Genomic DNA, 9,142 nt, shown 5'->3' with positions numbered 1-9,142 from the left:
CCTGTTTCTGACACCATTGTGTATGATTCAAGTCCAAAGTTGTCAAAAATGTTGTTTAATTGTGTATCAACAATGAAATTCTTACTGCAGCTTAATGTGTAAATGCAACAAAACACAGATGTATAATACAATAAATTAATAACCCCCACTCGAAGTGTATGACTGTCCTCTTTTGGGAGGATGCCCGTGTGTGACTTTGTTTTACGTGGGGAGGCTGGTGCACAAACAGCCACCACACACACGGTCCTTGACAGATCTGGGTCAAGATCCAGTGGCATGGAGTCCAAGACGACCAGGGATCCTTTTCTGCTGCAGCCGTCATCCGCCTTCCCAGCCGTTGTGATGCTCCACTAAGGTCAGCCATCATCCTCCGCCTGTTCAACCGGTGAGGTCTTGGTCGGATTGCTCTTTGTCGGGGACCTCCCCCTCGACCATGGGTGGCCCTAGCAGGAGCATAGCTCCAGACAGCATCGCTCTCAGGATCTCAGGACAACACGAGCTTCTCTGCCACGACAAGGTGACAATTCATGGAGAAGAACCCGCTTAATAATAGGTGACTATAATAGTGGAAAATCAAAGTCCACATTGCAACCAAAGACACTGTTGTGCAGTGTCCAAGAGCCTGATGGTTGCAGGGTAGAAGCTGTTCTTGAACCTGGTGGTCACGGTTTTCAGACTCCCGCACCTTCTTGGTATTGGTGTATTATAGGCACACGTCCCAACCTGTGATAGTGAAAAACTGTTTGCTTGCTTGCTTTTTAATGAAATTAAAGAATTCTATGTGGGTAGGCAAGCTCATATGATGGTGCAAAGAGAAAAATATTAGAGAGCAGAATATAGTGTTAGCGAGTGGTGTAGCAGTACAGTTAGAGATCTCTGTCACTTGCCATGTGGGAGATTGTGATGGCACTGGTTGATGGAAGCTCCGTTCAGTAGTCTGAAAGCAGAGGGGGAATCAGCAGTTCCTGAATCTGGTGCTACGTGCTTCTAGATGGAGATGGTAGGAGGATAGGGAGTCTGGTCTGTGTTGTACTGGGCCACATCTGCAACTCTACTGTCTCTTGCTGTCTGAGTTTCCCAATGATAAGAGGGGTGTGAATCTTTGATATTGGCTGCACCGATTTTGAAAGCAATGATGCTACAGATTTCTTCAGTGTGGGGGTCAGTAACTATGATGGACCAAACAGTTTTGACCAGTCTCTGTAGTTGCTTTCATTCCTGAGTCCTGTAGGAACAAAGGTTAGGAGCTGAGATGGTCAGGCAGGGTGGGGAGAGAATTTCTAGGAATGTTAATTAGGCATGCAGGTGCAGCAGGCAGTAAAGAAAGCGAATGGTATGTTAGCTTTCATTGCAAAAGGATTTGAGTATAGGAGCAGGGAGGATCTACTGCAGTTGTACAGGGTCTTGGTGAGACCACACCTGGAGTATTGCGTACAGTTTTAGTCTCCAAATCTGAGGAAGGACATTATTGCCATAGAGGGAGTGCAGAGATGGTTCACCAGACTCCTGGGATGTCAGGACTGTCTTATGAAGAAAGACTGGATAGACTTGGTTTATACTCTCTAGAATTTAGGAGATTGAGAGGGGATCTTATAGAAACTTACAAAATTCTTAAGGGGTTGGACAGGCTAGATGCAGGAAGATTGTTCCCGATGTTAGGGAAGTCCAGGACAAGGGGTCACAGCTTAAGGATAAGGGGGAAATCCTTTAAAACCGAGATGAGAAGAACTGATTTTCACACAGAGAGTGGTGAATCTCTGCAACTCTCTGCCACAATGGGTAGTTGAGGCCAGTTCATTGGCTATATTTAAGAGGGAGTTAGATGTGGCCCTTGTGGCTAAGGGGATCAGGGGATATGGAGAGAAGGCAGGTACGGGATACTGAGTTGGATGATCAGCCATGATCATATTGAATGGCGGTGCAGGCTCGAAGGGCCGAATGGCCTACTCCTGCACCTATTTTCTATGTTTCTATGTTAAGTTTAGTTTATTGCCACGTGTATCAAGGTACAATAAATAGCTTTTGTCCCGTGCTAACCAGTCAGCAGAAATACAATGCATGATTACAATCGAGCCATTCACAGTCTGCAGATATATGATAAGGGAATAACGTTTAGTGCAAGGTAGCATGGATGTGCTGGGCTGAAGGGCCTATTTCTGTGCTGTACAGCTCTATGACTGGACTGGTTTAGTTCCCCTGGCTTGCCTGTCTAGATCAAGGGTCACTCCCAAACGAGTCAACATTCAAGGCAAAGATGAGAAGTGATGTCTTTCATCCAGTGAATTGGCCCCCACAGCATTCTGTGGCAGAGAATTCCACAAATTCACAACTTGCCTATCCATTATTCTTAAATTGTGACCCCTGGTTCTGGACTATTGAGGGAGCGCAGCGTAGGTTTACAAGGTTAATTCCCTGGGTGGCAGGATTGTCATATGCTGAGAGAATGGAGCGGCTGGGCTTGTACACTCTGGAGTTCAGAAGGATGAGAGGGTATCTCATTGAAACATATAAGATTGTTAAGGGTTTGGACACGCTAGAGGCAGGGAACATGTTCCCGATGTTGGGGGGGTCCAGAACCAGGGGCCACAGTTTAAGAATAAGGGATAAGCCATTTAGAACTGAGATGAGGAAACACTTTTTCTCATAGAGTTGTGAGTCTGTGGAATTCTCTGCCTCAGGGCGGTGGAGGCTGGTTCTCTGGATACTTTCAAGAGAGCTAGATAGGGCTCTTAAATATATCAGAGTCTGGGGAGAAGGCAGGAATGGGGTACTGATTGGGGATGATCAGCCATGATCACATTGAATGGCGGTGCTGGTTCGAAGGGCCAAATGGCCTACTCCTGCATCTATTGTCTATTGTCTCTCCCAACATTAGGAACATTTTTCCTGCACCTAGCCTGTCCAATCATATAACCATATAACCATATAACAATTACAGCACGGAAACAGGCCATCTCGGCCCTACAAGTCCGTGCCGAACAACTTTTTTTTCCCCTTAGTCCCACCTGCCTGCACTCATACCATAACCCTCCATTCCCTTCTCATCCCTATGCCTATCCAATTTATTTTTAAATGATACCAATGAACCTGCCTCCACCACTTCCACTGGAAGCTCATTCCACACCGCTACCACTCTCTGAGTAAAGAAGTTCCCCCTCATATTACCCCTAAACTTCTGTCCCTTAATTCTGAAGTCATGTCCTCTTGTTTGAATCTTCCCTATTCTCAAAGGGAAAAGCTTGTCCACATCAACTCTGTCTATCCCTCTCATCATTTTAAAGACTTCTATCAAGTTCCCCCTTAACCTTCTGCGCTCCAGAGAATAAAGACCTAACTTATTCAACCTATCTCTGTAACTTAGTTGTTGAAACCCAGGCAACATTCTAGTAAATCTGTTTAAGAACAGGTTCAATTCTTTAAGAAATTTATGTTTCTATAAGATCCCCTCTCATCCTTGTAAATTCCAGTGAATACCCAGAGACTGGAAGCTCTGTCACCCTAGTGCATCCAATGCAGAAATCAGGAGACATTTGGATTGCGAGCATCAAACCAGGTGGGGATAAGCCAGGGGGGGAGATTGGTTATGATCCCATGGAATGGAACAAGTTGTGACCTATTGTTGGTTCTTGCGTTCTTAATCTTAACCTGAATAAACTCAGATTCTTTGAGTGAATCAGAAATAGGTAGCAGGTTCATCCATCAAGTCATTAGATAGGCAAACATCATGCTGGCCTTTCTAGTGAAATGGTTAGACTTAGGGAGCTAGCTTCTTTCAGCTTCGGACGATAGCTAAAATAAAACAATTCCTCCACGTTGATGACCTCGAAAAAATCATCCACACATTTATCTCCTCCCACCTAGATTACTGCAACTCCCTTTACACTGGCATCAGCCAACCTTCCCTGTCCCGCCTGCAACTGGTCCAAAACGCTGCAACGAGACTCCTGATGGGCACCCGAAAAAGGGACCACATCACTCCGATCCTGGCCTCTCTCCACTGGCTCCCTGTGCGGTTCCGAATAAATTTCAAGATCATTCTTTATGTTTACAAAGCCCTCAATGGGCTTGCACCCACCTACATCAAAAATCTGCTCACCCACCACACCACCTCCAGGTCCCTCAGATCGGCCGACTTGGGGTTGCTGAATGTCCTAGGCATAAACTCAGGGGCGACCGCGCCTTTGCGGTTGCAGCTCCTAGACTGTGGAACAGCATTCCTCTTCCCATCAGAACTGTCACCTCCATCGACTCCTTTAAGTCGAGACTAAAAACTCATCTCTACTCTCAAGCCTTTCTTGACGTCCTCTGAGCGAGGGCTTTATGTATGTAGTGATGTTTGTATTTAATCTATGAACCACGTGTGAATGTGTGTGAGTGATTGGTGGTGGTTGGAGGGGCCGTAGGCGCGGATTAGCAGCCACGCTTCCGTCAGTCTGCCCCAGGGCAGCTGTGGCTACAGAGGTAGCTCACCACCACCGAGTGTGACTGAGGAGTGAATGAATAATGTGATGTAAAGCGCCTTGAGTATCTAGAAAGGCGCTATATAAATCCCATCCATTATTATTATTATTATTATTATTCTTATTATTATTATTATACCAATGTAAAGCACTTTGGCCAACGAGAGTTGTTTTTTAAATGTGCTATAGTAAATAAATGTGACTTGCCTTGACTTGCCTTGGCTTGACATGCAGGTTTGTTCTGGTTGTTCTGTCAAGTTGATGAGACCACAACTGGAACACTCCAGGTCCCCTTACCTGTCAAAAGATACAGTAACATTGGAAGCAATGCAAAGGAGATTCTCCAGGCTGGTTTGTGGTCTGGGTCATTGAGTGATACAGTGTGGAAACGGGCCCTTCGGCCGAACTTGCTACACCAGCCAACAAAGTCTGAGCTACACCAGTCCCACTTGCCTGCGCTTGGTCCATATTCCTCCAAACCTGTCCTATCCATGTACCTGTCTAACTATTTATTAAATGATGGGATAGTCCCAGCCTCAATCACCACCTCTGGCAGCTCGTTCCAATTCCCTTTGTGTGAAAAAGTTACCCCTCGGATTCCTATGAAATATTTTCCCCTTCACCTTGAACCTATGTCCCCTGGTCCCCGATTCCCCAACTCTGGGCAAGAGACTCTGTGCATCTACCCGATCTATTCCTCTCATGGTTTTGCACACCTCTATAAGATCTCCCCTCATCCTCCTGCGCTCCATGGAATAGAGACCCAGCGTACACAACCTCTCCCTATAGTTCACGCTCTTTAGTCCTGGCAACGAAGTCTTGCTTCGTCTTAAAGATTGCAACAACACCCTATGCGAGGAGTCTCTACTTTTGGTTAGCATATGGCAAGGTGTTGTTCGGTGATCTCGAGTTATTGCATTCCTCTGGGTTAATAGACTGGATATACCCGCCTGTCTGTTTCTGTAGCGCCTCCCTGCTGCTTTGACAGGCCCTATATGCAAAACCGGCCTCCACCTCCCCATCCTGTTGCTCAGGGCGATATCTTTAGATCAGCGTTTAAGAAGGACCTGCAGATGCTGGAAAATCGAAAGTAGATAAAAAATGCTGGAGAAACTCAGCGGGTGCAGCAGCATCTATGGAGCGAAGGAAATGGGCAACGTTTCGGGCCGAAACCCTTCTTCACACTGATCTTTAGATCTGTGATGTGACAACCTCGGGCACGTTGCCTCCCGCGGGCACTTGAGGAGGGGGCAGGGAGGAGGGGTGGGGAGGGGAGGTGGGTGAGGGGTAGGGATAGTGCGGGGTTGGAGTTGGGAGGATGCTGGGTGGACAGAGCTGAGAGTACGGGGGTTCACGTCTGCTCAACCATCGCCACATCAAACCAATCGCCGAGGCCGGACTATGTTTGAGGGGAGTTGGGGTTCAGAGTAAGATCGACCAGAAACTGGTTCTTCACATCGAGCCTGGAATCAGCGGAAACGTCAGTGACTGCCCCATCTTCACCTCTCTTTCCTCATTCCCAATACATAACGTGTCTAAACTTACTCTCTGACTGGAAATGTTTACACCAGTGGCAGGCTCGCCATTTATAGCCCGTCCCTAACTGCCCTCTGGGGTTGTCTACCCAGAGTGGTGGGGCAGCAGGCATTTTTAAGGCACGTGGCTATACAGGGAACAGAGGGATGTGGATGTCATGCAGGTAGAAGAGATCTGAAGAAGGGTTTCGACCTGAAACATCACCTATTCCTTCTCAACATAGATGCCACCTAACCTGCTGAGTTACTCCAGCATTTTGTGTCCGCCGAGATTAGATTAATTTGGTGTCATGTTCGGCAGGTACATTTGGGCCGAAGGGCCTTTTCCTGTGCTGTAATTCTACAAAGAACCGGTGAAGTCCGAAATAAAACAGAAAATGCGGTTCGGGTAGCATTCGTACAGAGAAAGAGAGGTAATGCTTCATAAAGGAGTTTGCCAAATGGCAAAGGTTACATTTCTATTCTGGAGACTTTGTGCCCCACGCAAGGTTTCCGTGCGCTTCCCGGAGGGTCCTGGAGTTTTTTGTCAATCTTTCTACCTGCTTCCACTACCTGCAACCTCCGGCAACCACCTGCAACCTCCGGGAACCGCTCGGAAACTTTGGGTGGGGCGCAAAGTCTCCAGAGGTTTCGGTCAGGTTTCCTACGTGGGACAGGGGCATAAGCATGCAGGTACAGCAGGCAGTGAAGAAAGCTTTCATTGCAGAGGATTTGAGTTTCGGAGCAAGGAAGTTCTACTGCAATTGTCCAGGGTCCTTGTGAGACCACACCTGGACTATTGTGTGCAAATGTAGTCTCCTAATTTGAGGAAGGGCATTATTGCTATTTAGGAAGTGCAGCGTAAGTTCACCAGGTTAATTCCCGGGATGGCGGGACTGTCATATGATGAAAGAATGGGTCGATTGGGCTTGTATTCACTGGAATTTAGAAGGATGAGGAGAGAATTATATAAAAACACATACGATTGGGAAAAGGGGGAGATGCTAGATGCAGAAACATGGTGTCCTGGTACACCAGTCCAGAAGGTAGGGGTGCAGGTGCAGCAGGCAGTAAAGAAAGCGGATGGTATGTTAGCTTGAGATGAGAGCAAAACCCAGAGAGATTGAGTGTGGAATTCTCTGCACAGAAGCAGTTCTAGGCCAATTACAGGGTCTTGGTGAGACCAGACCTGGAGTATTGCGTACAGTTTTGGTCTCCAAATCTGAGGAAGGATATTATTGCCATAGAGGGTGTGCAGAGACGGTTCACCAGACTGATTCCTGGGATGTCAGGACTGTCTTATGAAGAAAGACTGGATAGACTTGGTTTATACTCTCTAGAATTTAGAAGATTGAGAGGGGATCTTATAGAAACTTACAAAAGTCTTAAGGGGTTGGACAGGCTAGATGCAGGAAGATTGCTCCCGATGTTAGGGAAGTCCAGGACAAGGGGTCACAGCTTGAGGATAAGGGGGAAATCCTTTAAAACCGAGATGAGAAGAACTTTTTTCACACAGAGAGTGGTGAATCTCTGGAACTCTCTGCCACAGAGGGTAGTTGAGGCCAGTTCATTGGCTATATTTAAGAGGGAGTTAGATGTGGCCCTTGTGGCTAAGGGGATCAGGGGGTATGGACAGAAGGCAGGTACGGGATACTGAGTTGGATGATCCCCCCGCCCCCGCCCCGCTGGCGGTGCAGGCTCGAAGGGCCGAATGGCCTACTTATGTTGCACCTGCCTAGGTTTCTATGTTTCGCTTCTTTATAGAAACACCACCTGATACTTAAAGGATTGGACAGGCTAGATGCAGGAAAAATGTTCCTGGTGTTGGGGGAGTCCAGAACCAGGGGTCACAGTTTGAGAATAAGGGGAAGGCCATTTTGACCTGAGATGAGAGAAAACTTCACCCAGAGAGTTGTGAATCTGTGGAATTCTCTGCCACAGAAAGCAGTGGAGGCCAATTCACTGGATGTTTTCAAGAGAGAGTTAGATTTAGCTCTTGGGGATAAAGGAATCAAGGGATATGGGGGGAAAGCAGGAACGGGGTACTGATTTTGGATGATCAGCCATGATCAATTGAATGGCGGTGCTGGGCCGAATCGCCTACTCCTGCACCTATCTTTCTATGTTTCTACTGAGGGATCGCGGCACTGTGGGAGGGGCAGTACCAAGAATATCCGCAGGCATTTCATTTGGTCAGACCCGAGCGAGGGGTGGGTGGGGCAGCACAGCGTCGACTCACTTTCACCGCTCTCTCACCGCTGTCGTGGAAAGTCCGAGCTCAGGTAAGTGGGTGCCTCGTCCACAGACCCGTCCCCGGCCACCAATGACGGTGCCCCCTGTCCCACACACCCTGACCCAGTCCGGGTAGACACGCGGGAAGTGTGGGAGAGGAACGGAATGCCACCCCCCCCGCCCCCGCCCCGCTGCCGCTGTGTGTACTAAGGAGGGTGTTGCTGTTTATGTTGCAGCTGCCAGGATTCAGTTGTCGCTTAAAAAACTACCACCCCTGTACATACAACATACCCTGTGCGAGGTTGGTGTTTTAAACGGGTATTTGCGGGGGGGGGGGGGGGGGGGGGGGGGAACCCCACTTAAAGGAGGGTGGTCGGAGGGTGTTTGATGGGGTGGTTGTGTTTGAGGGACACGTATCCTGGTTAAGACCCCTTGCGCTAATCCCTGACTTTACACCGACTCCTGTATGGCCGTCGTCTCTTCATAGCGGGAGTATGGGGGGCAAGGGTGGAGGGATAGCAGGAGGGGGTAGGAAGGGAGGGCAGGTGGGGATGAAGGGGGACAGGTGGGCGTGGGTAGGGAGGGGAAGGGGGGATAGATGAGGCATGGTGCTACTGCAAAAGTTGCATCACCGCCACCACGGGTCCTTCCCCGGCGAAGGTAGCCTGAGGGGAGGGAGAGGCTGAGAGGCCGGGAAAGGGTGGAGAGACTTGGTGGGTCACTCTAGAAATTAGGTTGTGGATTGGAGAGGTAGGTAGGGACGGGGGGGGGGTTAGAAACTTACAAAATTCTTAAGGGGGGGACAGGCTGGGAAATGGCAGTAGGTTAATGCGTTCATGTTGCCAGTCAGTCCACCAACGCTGCCATACAGCACGGAGGAGGCCCTTCGGCCCGACTCGTCCATGCCGACCAAGATGTCCCACCTAAACTAGTCCC

At 48.5% G+C, this 9,142-nt stretch overlaps 1 protein-coding gene across 1 annotated transcript in view; it reads left to right on the top strand.

Annotated features, from left to right (window-relative positions):
• Positions 1 to 8,148: 8,148 nt before the first annotated feature.
• LOC129705667 (AMP deaminase 3-like) overlaps positions 8,149 to 9,142 on the top strand; it is a 34,040-nt gene continuing 33,046 nt past the window's right edge. Inside the window, exon 1 of the mRNA XM_055649353.1 lies at positions 8,149 to 8,256. The gene's annotated coding sequence lies outside the window, so the exon portion shown is untranslated. The remainder of the gene's footprint in view (positions 8,257 to 9,142) is intronic.

This window comes from Leucoraja erinacea, chromosome 18, assembly GCF_028641065.1.
Source record: "Leucoraja erinacea ecotype New England chromosome 18, Leri_hhj_1, whole genome shotgun sequence".
In the NCBI taxonomy this organism is placed as follows: Eukaryota; Metazoa; Chordata; class Chondrichthyes; order Rajiformes; family Rajidae; genus Leucoraja; species Leucoraja erinaceus.
The sequence above is the reverse complement of the archived record's forward strand: the minus strand, read 5'-3'. Positions and strand labels throughout refer to the sequence as shown.